Source organism: Erythrolamprus reginae, chromosome 1 (assembly GCF_031021105.1).
Source record: "Erythrolamprus reginae isolate rEryReg1 chromosome 1, rEryReg1.hap1, whole genome shotgun sequence".
NCBI lineage: Eukaryota > Metazoa > Chordata > Lepidosauria > Squamata > Dipsadidae > Erythrolamprus > Erythrolamprus reginae.
The window spans coordinates 91,845,568-91,860,266 of record NC_091950.1 but is presented as its reverse complement, the minus strand read 5'-3'; the positions used below and the strand labels follow the sequence as shown (position 1 = coordinate 91,860,266).

At 48.5% G+C, this 14,699-nt stretch overlaps 1 protein-coding gene across 13 annotated transcripts in view; it reads left to right on the top strand.

Annotated features, from left to right (window-relative positions):
- The window catches only part of RAD51B (RAD51 paralog B), a 465,772-nt gene that overhangs the window by 275,751 nt on the left and 175,322 nt on the right, over positions 1-14,699 (top strand). Inside the window, exons 11-12 of one of the 13 annotated variants that reach the window (XR_011559707.1) lie at positions 5,833-5,932; positions 7,113-12,082. The exons of 11 other annotated variants lie outside the window; for them this stretch is intronic. The gene's annotated coding sequence lies outside the window, so the exon portion shown is untranslated. Of the gene's footprint in view, positions 1-5,832; positions 5,933-7,112; positions 12,083-14,699 lie in introns of those variants that run through there. One more of the 13 variants, XR_011559702.1, reaches the window with a different exon arrangement.

Below are 14,699 nucleotides of genomic sequence, written 5' to 3'. Positions count from 1 at the left end.
CTTGTGGTATGTAGGTAATGGGATCATTACCCTACTTCCTCTTTGTAACTTGGTCTTACAGAACAATTGTCAGTTCTATTCTGGAAAAGACATGAGGATGGTGCTTAGATTAACTAATCTATGGCATTTTATAAAGAATGGTTCCTGGGGGGAAATTCATATTATGGTAATTGCCATCTTGCCTCCTACTATTAGAAATGTAAGGGTATTTTAAAGCCATTCCTCTTCCTCCAACTAATAGAATTTCCATCCAAGCATCTCATTCAGAGCAGCCGTTGCCCCAATACATAGAGTGGTGTTTCTCAAATTTGGCAACTTTAAGATAATGTAGACTTCAACTTCCAGAATTCCCCAGCCAACATGAAGTTCACACACCTTAAAAGTTGCCAAGGTTGAGAAACATTGACCCAGAGATTCTCTCTTGTCTTAGGGCACGTCCATAAAGTACCTCCTCTACTTCCTCTGAAGCGTTTTGAAACACATTTGCTGAGCCATCTTCGCTCCTGCCCATCTTGTAACACTAAAAAAAGAATGAGCCAATAGCAGCTCTCCCTCTAGGCTACCTGCTCAACAGGGCACTATAGATAATCATTTGACCAGTGCCCAACTTCAGGTCTTAGAACAACAACAAAACCTTCTTGCTTCTATTTCACACAAAAAGGACATGAAATATTGCTATCATCTTCTTCTATTTAAAACTCTATTAAGAAAGATGGCATTGTATAATATCTTACACATAGATGGCTCTTAAGTTTCTTGCGGAAAGCGAGGAGGGTGGGGTAAGTATGAATCTCCGGAGGGAGCTGATTCCAGAGGGCTGGGGCCACCACAAAGAAGGCTCTTCCCTTAGGCTCCGCCAGACGACATGGACCTGGAGAAGGCTAACTCTGTGGGACCTTATTGGCCGCTGGGATTTGTGTGGCAGAAGGCAGTCCCGTAAATAATCCCTTCCAACTCTGTTATTCTGGACTCCAGTGCACAAAATTTCCCAGCCAGCATAATACCTGGGGAAGTTTGAGAGTTGAAGTCCAGGCATCTTAAAAGTTTCAAAGACTGAGAAACACTGATCTTCACAAATGGGGGAGGGGAAACCTCAAGCAGCCTGGGCTTGCGTACTGCTGCTCCCCTGGCAGAGAAGGAAGAAGCAAATTAAACCCACATTCTTCTTAAAGGAACTGATGAGGAACTGGGGGTGGGGGGAGTGCGGTAAGCATTCCCACCAATACAAAAAGGCCACCTACAAACAGCAGAGCTTAAGGGACAAACAAAAAATATGGTTTGTTTTGCTTTGGGTTTTTTTTCCCATTTGGATTATGTTGCAGCTGACCTGGAAGTAAACTGGCACAGCTGCTGAATTCAACTGGTGGTGTGGGATCACTGAGGTCTGCGGCTGTTTTTGTCTTGGGGCAGAGTCCCGGTGTGGAAGGGATCTTCTTAAGAGAGGGTTGGAGTATCTCCAATTGCCATTTTCAGAGAATCCTGAGAATGGAGCCTGTAGTTATCAAACTCTTTTTTTAAAACCATCGTCAGAAATATTCCTGCTGAATTTCCGGGACAAATCATAGGAAAAAGGCCAACACAACTAAGAAATGAATCCCAGCATCCGGATAGGTCCCACAGAGTCAGACTTCTCCAGGTCCCATCAACTAGACCAGAGGTCTTCAAACTTAGCAACTTTAAGACTTGTGGATTTCAACTCCCAGAATTCTCCAGCCAGCTAGACAATGAACTAGACAATGTTGCTTGGCAGGGCCTTGGAGAAGAGCCTTCTCTGTGGTGGTCCCGTTCCTCTGGAATCAGTTCCCCCCGGAGATTCGTACTGCTCCTACCCTCTTTGCCTTACGCAAGAATCTGAAAACCTATTAATGCCTTAGGCTTGGGGTCACTAGACCCTAACCTCTGGCCAACAAGTATGATGTATGTTTGTTGTCTGAATCTGAATGAATGATTTTTAATGTTTCAAGTTTTTTAGAGTGGTTTTTAGATTAGCTATTTATATTAATTGGATTTCAGATGTTTCATTATATATATATTTTTTTAATGTTGTGAGCCTCGGAGAAGGGCAACATACAAGTCAAATAAATAAGTTAATAAGTAAATAAATAAATAGTATTATTTATTTAACACAGTAACTGAATTTAAACATGCCTGTGACAAACATATATCCATTCTAAGATAAAATACAGGAAATAGTATAAGGGCAGATCAGATGGACCATGAGGTCTTTTTCTGCAGTCAGTCTTCTATGTTTCTATGTATTTTATTTATTATTATTTGTTTGGATTTCTATGCCGCCCTTCTTCGTAGACTTGGCAGCCTACAGAAACAGGGATAAATACAAAATGCCACACGTAAAAATATTAAATCTAATGGTAAAACCCCAAGGTTATTAAAACCAGACACTCCCGAAATCTCAGTCTCATCACTGTATGATAGCATCACATCACCCCCAGATTTTTTTCCCCCCTGTATGGTGACCTGACCACCAAAATATTACCCACTTCTTTCATAGAGAAATCTTTTCTTTTTTTCCCTTTATGGTTTCCATCAAGCTTTTTCTTATAACAAGAAAGGCAGAATAGAGGCCATTTCTGATAATGCCAGTGTCCTTTTCTTCTCCTCTTCCCTGTAGCGCAGCCACATTGCTAATTAATTGAATTCCCTCCTTGCCCCTTTGTAAATTATTTCTATTGCTCATTAGCAGAACAGCTTGGGATTTGAGCTATGTTTTCACTCATCTTACTGGAATTTCTCTCTCTTTCTCTCAGACCCCTTTGTTGTTTCTCTGCTCTCTGTGAAAGGCATTAGAGGAGCTTTAGCACCAAGAACTTGCATTGTTCACAGTCCCAGCTGCATACTTTTGCACTCTACCTTGTGCGTCACAGCTATTCATCTTGATTTGTACTTGGCTCAACTGCAGACGCTGTATATATGGTAATTTTAGATTCCCAATTTGAAAACGGCTTTAGGGTGGATCTGATGGCAAGAACACCCTTTGATTTGCGTTGGCTTGTGTTACCTCCATGCAGTTGGGAGGGGAGCAGCGGTAGGACCGAAACAGCTTTGCTTCAATATTCTTTGTAAGGAAAAGAGGAGGCTGATTCCATCTCTCTTCATCTGTATGAAAATACTAGAAACAAATATTCCATCTCTGGGAAAATGACTGCCTTGCCTGGAGGGAGGGAAAATAGCTTTTATGTTGTTACCTGTGCTTTCAAATTATGAAAGTGATGGGATTACACATACTGTACTGAAGGATGTGCTGTGATGTCCTAATTAGTATCATTAGGTTCTAGATGGGGTGAGTGAGGACAAACTTTTACTGTCTGGTGTCTTTCCCCAGTTTGTGAATGAGCGCTAAATTCATAAGTCCTGAAAATATTTAGTAAATTCTGTTTGGGAGTCTATTGCAGTGTTTCCCAACCTCGGCAACTTGAAGATATTTGGACTTCAACTCCCAGAATTCCCCAGCCAGCATGCACTGGCTGGGGAATTCTGGGAGTTGAAGTCCAAATATCTGCAAGTTGCCAAGGTTGGGAAACACTGGTCTATTGGATATTCTGACACTCTTGAGTACTGCCGTGTTGTAAATTGAATTAGGAAATTGATCTCCAGTTGCAAATCTTGCCCATCTTGCACTCCCAAACCAGACTCCTTCAGCAATTTGTCCGATGTAATCCTAACAGCAGACTCTAAAACTCAACAATCATACACAGAAAGCATAGAACCAAGGCTTGCCTCCATAGAAAAAAACATCCAAGATCTGATAAACGCTAAAACACCAAAAGAAGTACCCTATACCACTCCACCACCACCACTTTATACTCCACCTAGGCCACCACAACCTCAACCTCCAAACCCAACTACAGACATCCCCACCCTAGTTAAAGATACCATGGAGCGTGAACAAAAGCGTCAGAACGCCATCCTATTTGGCCTGGAGGAAAATGGGGAAACGGATTTAACAAATATCATCCACAACCAGGGTCCTCAAACAATTGCCCCTGATGACATCTTAGAGGTCACTAAAAGCGGCCCTGTACTGAGGTACAATGATGGATCAAAGGCTCCCCGATTTTGCAGAATAGTCTGCAAAAGTGAAACTACCAAACAACATTGCATCAAGACCATGAACACCATCGCCAGAAATAATGCCAAATGCAAGAAACTCAGATCCAGACCAGATCTAACTCTATTTCAACGCATCCGCTCTCGTGAACTACGGGCCGAACTTAAGCAACGTCGTGACCATGGCGAAACTAACCTATAAATACAATGCTGAAGGCTACCTTGTAAGCAATGGTGGGATTAAAAAAAATTAACTACCGTTTCTGCGTTTGTCACTAGACTTTTGGAAGTTTCCTTTACCAAAGTTCTCCTGAGTTCCTGTTTTTTAAAGCACAAGAAACCATAATATAATATATGCCTTCTTGTTTATTTGTTATTCGATGAGGATCATTTTTCCCCTGAAGGGGGAAACGATTGCTGGGAACATAGTCACAATTTTTTAAAAAAAGTCTTTATATCCTGACACTGCCAGTTGCCTGATTTTTTTAAAGCTATATTCAAAAAGCATATGCTTACAACAAACCAATTTGTTGGCCTGTTGTACTTAATGAAAAATGCCTTTCAAGTCTTATTTTGCTTTCTGTCTATTCTCACTTTCTTATTGGTAGGTTAAGGCCAAACAGTGCAGTCAGCAATCAAGTAATCTGTCTTTATCATCTCCCTAAATAAATTCCCTGGCAAAACATCTGAAGCCTTGTACATTCCCATAGATTGGAAGCACTGCTTCTTTCTAACCAAATAAAAGAGCTTTTAACATTAATTAACCATTCAGTCCAACTACAGTGGTACCTCTACTTACAAACTTAATTTGTTCCGTGATCAGATTCTTAAGTAGAAAAGTTTGTAAGAAGAAGCAATTTTTCCCCTTAGGAATCAATGTAAAAGCAAATAATGTGTGTGATTGGGGAAACTACAGGGAGGGTGGAGGCCCTGTTTCCTCCCAGTAGATTCCTAGAGAGGCCCCACAGAGGCTTCTCCCTGCCTTTTCCGGCCCTGTTTCCTCCCAGGAGATTCCTAGAGAGGCCCCATGGAGGCTCCTCCCTGCCTTTTCCGGTTACAGTTTCGGAGGTTCAGGTTTGTAAGTGGAAAATGGTTCTTGAGAAGAGGCAAAAAAATCTTGAACACCTGGTTCTTATCTAGAAAAGTTCGTAAGTAGAGGTGTTTGTAGGTAGAGGTACATCTAAGACTTTTCAAACAAGGTGATAGGAGGTAGTTTGTAGGAGACCTGGTGAAGAATGGGCCCAAGTTCCCCTCATGACTACAGGCCGCATCCAGCCTAACGTTAGTAATACTGTGGTGTGAAATGGCTATATTTCCTTCTTATAGCCTGAGTGTATACATTTAGTTCAAAGGATATGTATCGGATGTTATGTCCTGAAGAAATTGGGAAGTTTTCACTCTAATTCGACAAGGAAGTAAAGTATGAAAATTCTGATTGGTTCCCTGCTGGATTGGTTCCCTATTGAAACTCCCTGCCTTTTATATACTGCTGTTGGAAGTTACTCCCTGTAACCAGTAATGGGCTCCTACAGGTATGGTCAGGTAAGTAGAACCAGTAGAAAAAAAATTGATTTTTTTTTTCTTTTTTTCCGTTCTGGGCTCTGGGTATGTTTTTCCTATTGCAATAAATGAGGTTGAATGTGTCTTCTTCTAAAATCTTCTTTCAAATCAAAGATAAAAATAGCAAAGTCCATACCTTAGGCAAATATATTTGCAGACAGTGGAAAAATAATCACATTTTGTCATCACATTTTGTTCTTCTAGTTCTCTTCCCTCAAAATTACAATCGGATTTCTCATGGACTACTACTATGATTGCTGGACAGTTGGCTGGAAACATCTAGGATCAGGTTTTAAGAAAATGGGTTCGTAGGTCAAATTGTTTGCACAAAAACAAGAACTTTAAGATTGATTAAAATGCTTTGCTTTTCTATTTTTTTTCTTTTCTAAACTGGTACCAGATTCTTGAACACGTAATTTTATTTTTCCAGTCACATATGGACTATTAAAGTTCAGTTACTGAATTAGCTCATTGCTTGCTCAGTGTAGCATGAAAACAAATGTCTTCTTGTCAGTGTGGAAAAGCAAGTCCCTTTGCAGTCTTCAAGAGAATATCGCCGGCCGACTCACCGGCTTCCCGGCGCTTTTGCTGGAGGGCCGGCAGACTCGGGCCCTCCCGATGGCGGCCGCCATCTTGGTTTCGGCCGAAATCTCGCGATGCGAGATTTCGGCCGAGAAGGCCCTGCCCACGTGGCTGGGCATGACGTCGGGTCCGGGCGGGGCCTGCTGGCCCTATTTAAGGGACAGCAGGCCGGGAAGAGAGCCTTTTCGCCCGGACCTGGTACCTGAGCAGACACTTCTTTGGTGCTGCTCGGCCGCCATTTTGGGTCTCCCTCGTGTCGCGGCCGCCATTTTGTGGCCTGCCGAGGGGGCGAAAAGTGCTGCGTTGCGCAACGAGGTTATCTGGCTTTCCAGCAAGACGACGTGTGGCCTTATTCATCTTCGCGTGGCTACATTCTTCAGGATCCCCCTCGGGCCCGAGGGGGACTGGTAACCTCCTCCCGGCTGGGAGGAGGGCGTGCTGGGGGGTGTTTTGTCCCCCGGTCTTGTGTGGCTTGAGGTCAGGCCTTTGAGGCCTGCCTGCGCAGGGAGGCTTGCCATTGGGGATATCAATCACTTAATACTGTGTTATATATCTATCATTTGTATTATTCCCTATAAAGGGGGGTGAAGGGTTTCTGGGGCTTAGGCTCTAGGTTGGGCCCTGCGTTGGGGGAGTTGGGCCTGCCACCCGGGCGGTGGGTTGTGGTCTAGGTATTTTATTGGCTCATTGCATACAAGGAGCAGGGTGATGGCTCCTAAGAAGAGGCCTGCCTCTACTCCGATGGCTCCGCCAGCGGTGCGACCCAGAAGGGCCCTTAGGCCTTCTGCCCGGGCCCGGGCCAGCAGGGAGGGGACTGCGGGGGTGGTCCCTGACCAGGGGGGGGCGGTCTCCTTGCCTCCTGCCCCTCAAACTGATATTTCTCCTGCTTTGTCTTGGGCCAGGGTGTTGGAGAGGCTCGACGAGCTCGAGCAGTGGAGGAGCGGTGCAGTTCCAGGAGCGGCCAGCAACCAAGTGCCCGCAGCGTTGGGGAGGGAGCCGGCGGCGGCCCAGGCTGGGCAGCCGGCTCCGTTCGGACGGCAGGCCCCGGCAGGGCCGATGGCGGCTTTCCCGGGCCCCGCGCCATTGGGCCCCCCGTGGATGTCTTCAACCCCGTACGGGGCAGGTGAGGCTGCACCACACAACACATCCCTGTCTTTTCTTCCTCCCCCCGCCCCGGGTTTTCCCCCGGCGGGGGTCGGGAGTGGGTCCAGCTTTTTGGGGTCCCCCGCGGGCACCTGTGGGCAGGTGTGGGCTCCGCCGGCACCTCCTCCGGGGCCGCCGGCGGCCAGCGCTGCTACGGTGTCTGGGACGGGTCCTGTGGGGACACCAGCGGTGTCCGGGGCAGGGGGGTGGGTTCCTCCGGCCCCTCCGGTCATGCCCCCGCTCCCGGTTTTCCCCTATCCCCATGGGGCGGGTGTTTTTGGTGTGGCGGCCAACTCGGTGTGGGACCCCTTCGCTTGTATTAAAGCGGGGGCCATACCGTGCGGGCTTCCATCCACCCCTCTAGGTTGCCACCTTCACCCGTCGGTCAAGGAGGCTATTTGGCGGGGCGAGTATGTGGATCTCTTTTCGCTGTTGAACCGTGAGGTTCCCAAACAGGAGAAGGAGATCGTCCCGGGGGAGAAAACAAAGAAGACCAAGGTAACGAAATGCTTCAGCTCATGGCTGTATGCCTTTCTTACCTATGGGTCGGTAGTGATCCAACGGCAGCCGGCTATGGCCTCTGCCATGTTTAAGTATATAGACTTAATCGCCAGGGCCCATTTTGAATATAAGGGCACCATCTGGCGCCATTATGATAAGGGTTTCCGCATGAGGATGTCTGTGGAGCCCAACTTGCCGTGGGATATGGTGGTCCCGGACCTGTGGTTCCGGGCCACGCATATGTCCGGGAAGGAAGGGTGTGAGCGCACGGATAGTGGGCACTTTATGGAGGAGGAGCCCGGCGCGGCTTCGCCGGCCAAGGCGACTCCTGGTGTGGCTGGCAAGGGGGCCTCGCCCGCTTGTCATGAGTTTGCTGCAAAAGGGGCGTGTTTTCGTCCCTTTTGTAAATACAAGCATGCCTGCGGGAATTGTGGGGGGTCCCATGCAGCTTCAGTCTGTCCCCGCCCCAAGAAAGGGGCGGAGAAGAAGGGCGGGGGTCCAGGTAAACCTCCCCCACCAGCTGGGGGAAAAGGGGCCCAGCCCAATTAATGTTTCTGTGCTTGAGGGTTGGTTGATCGACTACCACCCTCGCCCGAGAGCCGAGTTGCTCTTGAGGGGCTTCTCTGAGGGATTTAGGATCCCTTATGTGGGTATTAGGAGGGCCTTCATGTCCGACAACCTCAGGTCGGTTGTCGGGCATGAAGACATTGTACGGGCTAAGATTCGAAAGGAGGTGGCTGAGGGCAGGGTCCTTGGGCCCTTCCCGGAGCCGCCCTTTCCGAATCTTCGTGTGTCCCCCTTGGGTGTGGTCCCCAAAAAGGCGAGTGGTGAATTTAGATTGATTCACCATTTGTCTTTTCCAAAAGGGGAGTCAGTGAATGACTTCATTCCTGACGAGCTTTGTTCCGTCCGGTACGCATCCTTTGATGCGGCCGTGGCTATGGTTAGGGAGTGTGGGGTGGGAGCCCTTATGGGTAAATGCGACATTAAGTCGGCATTTCGGCTCCTCCCCATTCACCCAGGCGACTTCGAGCTGCTGGGCTTCCATTTCGAAGGTGGGTTTTATGTGGATAGGGCATTGCCGATGGGATGCTCTATTTCCTGCTCCCTCTTTGAGAGCTTTAGTACCTTCCTCGAGTGGGTGCTCAGGAGGCGGAGTGGCCTGGGGTCTGTCGTTCATTACCTTGATGATTTCTTGATGGCCGGGCCTGCGCAATCTGAGCAATGCTTTGCTTTGATGCGGGACTTCGAAGCCCTTTGTGCTCAATTGGGGGTGCCTTTAGCCTCCGAGAAGACCGAAGGCCCTGCCACCAGGATTACCTTCCTGGGTATTGAATTGGATTCAGTGGAGCAATCTTCCAGATTGCCCCTGGATAAGTTGATTAAGATCAGGTCCAAACTTGAGGCGGTCCTGGGCTGCAGGAAGGTTACTCTTCGGCAGCTCCAGGAGTTGGCTGGGATTCTTAATTTTGCCTGTCGGGTAGTGGTGCCCGGTAGGGCTTTTTCTCGCCGGTTGTATGATGCGATGAAGGGGCTGACTTTGCCCCACCATCGTACCCGCTTATGTGCAGGGGTCAGGGCTGACCTCTGCGTGTGGCGGGAGTTTTTGGAACGTTTTAACGGGTTGTCGTTTTGGCGGCAGGAGCTTCTTTTGGAAGCGGAGCTGCAGCTGTGTTCCGACGCCGCAGGGACTTGCGGTTTTGGGGTAGTGTTAGGTGACCAGTGGTGCTGGTCGGCATGGCCTCCGGAATGGAGTGCCTGTTCATTGGTTAAGGACTTAACCTTTTTGGAGCTTTTCCCCTTGATAGTGGCCTTAGAGCTCTGGGGGGAGCAGTTCAGGGATAAGGCTGTGCATTTTTGGTGTGACAATCTAGCGGTTGTCCATGTTGTGAACGCCCTGTCCTCTAAGAGTGACAGGGTGATGCGGCTTGTCCGCCATTTTGTGCACAGGTCCTTGTCTTTGAACGCCTTGTTTTTGGCTAGGCACGTCCCTGGTTTAGATAACGGGGTGGCTGACGCCTTGTCCCGTGGTCAGTTGTCCAGGTTTCGGACCCTGGCCCCGTGGGCCCGAGAGTCGCCGGAGGTGTTTCCAGCCCACCTGTGGAGCCTGGGCGGGCTCTCGAGAGCTGGAGAGATGAGGCCTCCAGGGCGATCGCCTTATCGGTAGCTCCTAGTACCCTGCGAGCTTATCAGCGTGCAGGTAAGGAGTTTGGGGATTTCAGGCTGGGTAAGGGTTACCCCCATTGCTGGCCTGCCCCGGTTGAGCACCTAGCTGAATTCTGTGTCCTGCTGAAGGGGCGTGGCCTTTCAGTGAGGACTATCAGGGCCAGGTTAGCCGGCCTCGCCTTTCTGTCCAAGGCGGGGGGGTTTGGTGATTTTACGGGTGATTTTCGCATCCGGAGGATGCTGGAAGGTTGGGTGAGGGAGCGACAGGGGTTTCCCGCTGACGCTCGTCGGGCCCTGACGGTTCAGCAGCTGTCTCTGATTAATCAGACGTTTGGCAGTCTGTGCGCCTCTCCTTACGAGGCTCGGCTGTTCAGGGCAGCGACTTGCGTTATGTTTTTCGGGGCCCTCAGGGTCAGCGAGGCAATGGCCTCCTCGCAGTCTGACTTGTCGCTCCGCGCCTTCCAGCTCGCTGATCTGTCCTTTAGACAGGGGGGTGTCTCTCTTTTGGTGAGACACTCCAAGACAGATCAGTTACACAGAGGGGTTAGACTTGAACTTAGTGCAGCCACCGATAAGTCTGTTTGCCCGGTGGCTGCTTTGCAGCAATTTTGTGTTTTGCGGGGGTCAGGGCACGGGTACCTTTTTATACACCAGGATGGTTCCCCCCTGACCCGGTATCAATTCTGGGCGATAGTGTCTAAGGCTATGTCGCAGGTAGGCATGGATCCCGCCGGTTATGGAACGCATTCGTTCCGTATCGGCGCCGCCACTAGCGCGGCACTTTCTGGTCTCCCGGCCCAACGGATTCAGGAGATCGGCCGCTGGCGGTCAGCGGCATATTTGGGTTATGTTAGGCCCGCTGAGGATCCGGGGCAGGGTTTAGGCTAGGTAACCTCTCTGTGTGTGTCCTCTTCCAGGTTCCCAGTCCAGGCAGAAACCGACGGCGCTGCTGTGTGGCCACAGCATGGTCTTCTGGGCCGGCCGCTCAGCTGCCAGAAGTGCCATCGGGACCCAGCTGTCGTTGGGACGGTGGGTCAATGTTGTTTGGATGGGCCGGAGGGGTATGCGGTGGGAGGGCCTCCTACCGACGCTGCTGGGTACGCAGCATCTCAGGGCGGTACCCGGCGCTGCTGGGCGGGCGGCTACCCAGGGTCGCGCCCAGATGGGACTGGGTGGTCGGCAGCCCATAGCCGCACCCAGATGGCTGGTCTTGCACCTTGGTGGCAATGACCTATGCCTGCTTGGCGGTCTACCGTTGATCGTCCAGGCGCGCGAAGACCTGCGGCGGCTTCGCACGTTGTGGCCCACCACGCAAGTGGTGTGGTCAGAGATCCTTCCAAGGATCTTTTGGAGGGACGCCATTTCCCTTAGGGCCATCCACCGGGTTAGACGTAGGGTGAATAAGGCCGTGGGGAAGACTGTCAAAGAATTAGGGGGGATTGTAGTTGCCCATCCCCTCATCACTGTAGATCGGCCGTGGCTTTACCGGGCCGATGGCGTTCACCTGTCAGAACAGGGGAACGCCATTTTCTTACAGGACCTGCAGAGGTCTCTGCGTGAGCTGGCGCAGATAGAGGGGGGAGTCGGGGGGCCAAGATAGAGATCTGACCCCCGCTCCGTGGCAGGTTAGGGGCGGAAATCTGGGTGGTTTCAGCAACTGCGCGTTCTCCCTTGGGCATCTTTGGGGATGATTGACAGGTTCTCTCCAAGACCATGGTGGGTGCTACCTGCGCACTTGGGGGGAACCTGTCTTTGGGTCCCGCTATTGAAGTCCCAGGGTAGGGGTGAGCCGGCGGGACCCCCCTCATGCGAGTGTATGGCAGGGTCTCAGGTGAGGGAGAGGTCCCTCACCTGGACCAGCATCGATTACGCCCATAGTTGCCCAGGAATGTTGACCTTTTACGTCATTTCCGCCCCGGAAGTGTTTGTTTGACCCTGCAGGTCCATTTGGTTCCGGGTCATAGTTCAGTATGTTGATTATGCAAATTATGCTAATTTATGCTAATTTAATTAATAAATTATGCAAATTTATTATAATAAAAATGACCCAAGTTTAAATCCAGCTCTGGTGTCCGAGTCGTTATTCCGTCTCTTCAGCAATATCGCCGGCCGACTCACCGGCTTCCCGGCGCTTTTGCTGGAGGGCCGGCAGACTCGGGCCCTCCCGATGGCGGCCGCCATCTTGGTTTCGGCCGAAATCTCGCGATGCGAGATTTCGGCCGAGAAGGCCCTGCCCACGTGGCTGGGCATGACGTCGGGTCCGGGCGGGGCCTGCTGGCCCTATTTAAGGGACAGCAGGCCGGGAAGAGAGCCTTTTCGCCCGGACCTGGTACCTGAGCAGACACCCACCCGCCCTTCCCTATTTTGCAGTGTGCTTCGGGGTCGCCTGCGGGGGCCGAATGGGAATTTTTTGCAGCCTCGCCCATTAGGCCAGGCTGTTTTTTCGCCCATTCCACACTGGGGAGATGGATGGGCGGTTAGGGGGTGTTGGCATTTAATTAGGTTAATTGGCTTACCTCTGGTCATTGGGTAGGCAGGTTAGGGGCGGAAATCTGGGTGGTTTCAGCAACTGCGCGTTCTCCCTTGGGCATCTTTGGGGATGATTGACAGGTTCTCTCCAAGACCATGGTGGGTGCTACCTGCGCACTTGGGGGGAACCTGTCTTTGGGTCCCGCTATTGAAGTCCCAGGGTAGGGGTGAGCCGGCGGGACCCCCCTCATGCGAGTGTATGGCAGGGTCTCAGGTGAGGGAGAGGTCCCTCACCTGGACCAGCATCGATTACGCCCATAGTTGCCCAGGAATGTTGACCTTTTACGTCATTTCCGCCCCGGAAGTGTTTGTTTGACCCTGCAGGTCCATTTGGTTCCGGGTCATAGTTCAGTATGTTGATTATGCAAATTATGCTAATTTATGCTAATTTAATTAATAAATTATGCAAATTTATTATAATAAAAATGACCCAAGTTTAAATCCAGCTCTGGTGTCCGAGTCGTTATTCCGTCTCTTCAGCAAAACGTTTTAACGCCAGAATAATTCTGTAATATTCTGCCAGACTTTAGGATACGTAGAATCTGCCTCACTAACAACTAAGGTAAATAACCATTCATTGCAAAATTTATTTGTTAAACCGGGCAGGCCTATTAAGTGAATTTACCGTAAGAATAGTTAGTTAACCTCCTGATAGAAAGCATAAAAATCTATAACGTATTTTAATTTCAGGAGAAGGCTGTCCTGAGGTTCACATCAAGAGAGAAATCCTTTTACTTGCAAAAAAGAAAAGTTTCCTTAGCTATTCAGCACAGGATCTCATTAAGATTCAGGGCCCTAAAACACAGGAAGGTGTTGATGTCATAATTAGCAAACAGAAGAGAGAATCAAGAATGCTATTGAATAGGAGAATGAATATTCAATAACTGAAACTTCAGTTCTATAAAACCTTAAAAGATTCACGGTGCAAAAAAAAAAAGTAGAAGCAATGCTTTTGCAGTTTTGATTTCTAGGTTTTAATCAGGTTATTAACGTCAGAAATCTTGGTTTCTGTGACAGAACAGCTAATGCACCTAACTAGCATGATTCAGACAGACCTGAAAGAAAGAATAATAATAATTAATAATAATAATAATTTATTAGATTTGTATGCTGCCCCTCTGCGAGGACTCCGAGGAAGAAATAGTCCTAAAGGACAATGTAATAACTGTCGTTGAGAAAACCTATTTCCAGAAACTGAAACAGAAACTTAATGTGTAACAGTTTCATTATTTCTGATTAAAAATAACTTAGCAAAGCATAGATTTTTCTGACATGGTGCCACCCCCCAACCCCAGGATTCCCACTTCTAGAGGAAGAGATTTTGGTTTTCTGGAGAAGAAGAAGCGAAATGCACTCAATACTTTATGAGTACATAGTTTATCCTGTGCTAATGCTCATCCCTCCCTAGTGACCAGTGTGACATAGAAACATAGAAGACTGACGGCAGAAAAAGACCTCATGATCCATCTAGTCTGCCCTTATAAAGACATCTAGAGGTATTTTTCTTGTTCCATTTCCTCCGTTGCTTAACACAGATTTTGTAACATTACACAAAATACTTTTATTTCGCATTTAATAGCCTTCTTTGCATGGTGAACAGGTGAACAGCAAGTGTTTCCTGTCGGGTTTATTTCAATGAAGGAAACGGCTGCATTCCGGGCTGATAAAGCAAGAGTTAAATCCTGTCCTTTGTCTCAGAAGAGGCTCCCTTTCCTCCCTCTATTTCAGCTTTATTCCATTCTTTCAAGCAAGTAGGATATTGAAGTGTACAAGCCATCAAGTCTTTGAAGTGCAGTAAATAAGATTTTGACAAAAGTTGTTGTACCTCTGGTTCCTAAGCCATTAAAAAAAAAGTCCTGAAAGGAGAAAGAGGAGGCTACTTCAGAAGGACCACTACTTTGCAGACATGACTCTGTGGATATTGTATTTTGAGCTCAACAGTTAGGCGCCTGAAGTGAAATGTGTTGGACTTCAATCTTTTTTTAAACTTGCACTTCACCTTGAATGCATACATGTAAAAGGGTAATGCCAGCAATAGGAATTCTGCTTGAAAGTATAAAAGAGGCTTGTTCCCTATAGTCCATAATCCTATTCGTCTCTGAGCCTGATTCTTGTTGCAATCCAATACTAATCTCAAATGCAAACTAATC